Genomic DNA, 1,544 nt, shown 5'->3' on the forward strand with positions numbered 1-1,544 from the left:
TCCTCTCCTCTCTTTTCCTCTCCTCTCCTCTCCTTCCCTTCCCTCTTCTCTTATCCTCTCCTCTCCTCTCCTCTTCTCTCCTCTCCTTCCCTTCCCTCTTCTCTTATCCTCTCCTGTCCTCTCCTCTCCTCTCCCCCCCTTTTCTCCCGCCTCCATCAAGGCATCAATCCCTCCTCCTCTCCTCTCCCCTCCTCTCCTCTCCTCTCCTCTCTTCTCCTCCCCTCCCCTTTCCTCCCCTTTCCTCTTCTCTTATCCTCTCCTGTCCTCTCCTCTCCTGTCCTCTCCTCTCTTTTCCTCTCTTTTCCTCTCCTCTCTTCTCCCCTTTTCTCCCGCCTCCATCAAGGCATCAAACAAATTATAAAGAAACCCAATCACAGCTGATTAAACCCCTGTACGATGCAGGGTCATGTGACCCAAGCTCGTCACTCTAGCCTGCACACGACTCCTTCCATTTCTGATGTACGGTCCATCACGCTGTTGACCCCGTTTGGACGGATGTTCAAACACCGAAGTCTCTGAACAGCTGTAGATGTTCAGGCTTGTTCTTTTTTGGTGTTTCTGCTGCATTGGGAGTAAAAACAGTTCCAGGTTCAGATTTTTTCACTTCTGAATCAGCGAGTAATTAAAGAGACTCGTCTTTATTAGCGGCCCTAAAAAAGTCTCTCCCTGAGCGGTCGTTTCCACAGTAGAACCTCAGTTACTCCCTTACCTCTAGAACTCCCCGCGCTTAACGACATCGTAACTCTTTTAGTGCGTTGCCTGTAGTCATTAGCACAGACGGCTAGGTCCAGGCGGTGAATCGAACGCTAACACATTTATTTATAGTTGTTGGTGGAACAGTCGGTGTCCAAACCTCCTGTGGGGCGGAGACATCTGTCCTGTAAAAGTTCAGAATTGGACTTTTTTTTTTTTGTTTTTTTAGTCTAGAGGCTGGACACTAGGGGTCAGTAGTGAGTCCCTCGTGCTGTAGTTTTATCGTCATTTGTTGTGATGAGGAAACAAAGGTAATATTTTAAAAATAAATGCTGTTGTGCTTTTTTTTTTCTTTTTTTTTTTTTGGCTTCTTGGATGACGGAGGCGTTCCTTTGAGTTGTGGTCGTTTTATAACAGCTGAGAGTTGACGATCCGTACTGTACTAACAGAGAGGCGTCCGTGTTGGTCTGTATTTATTGGCCTGCGTGTTGGACAGCAGAGTGGTAAGAACCTAAACACGTGTCACGTATGTGAATTTTATCTTTTCCTGATTTGTGTTTTTTTTTTTTTTGCTTTTATTTATTGCCAGACTCAAGTGGGTTTTTTTTTGTTTGTTTTGTTTTATTGGAATCAGAGACGATGCTAACAAGTTTAGCCTTGTTAGCATCCTTCACTGCTTCTTTCACTGCTACAGTATAGTAAACGTTATGTAACAACATAATGGACGCACTGTGAGCTGCTCAGCTCTGCCAGCCTCAACTATGGTTACATAAAATACAAACACTCACAATCTGGTCGGAGCACACTGGGAAAATGAAGGGATGAAGGGGGCGGGGGGTTGGACGGGGTTG

Source organism: Cynoglossus semilaevis, chromosome 1 (assembly GCF_000523025.1).
Source record: "Cynoglossus semilaevis isolate Cse_v1.0 chromosome 1, Cse_v1.0, whole genome shotgun sequence".
NCBI lineage: Eukaryota > Metazoa > Chordata > Actinopteri > Pleuronectiformes > Cynoglossidae > Cynoglossus > Cynoglossus semilaevis.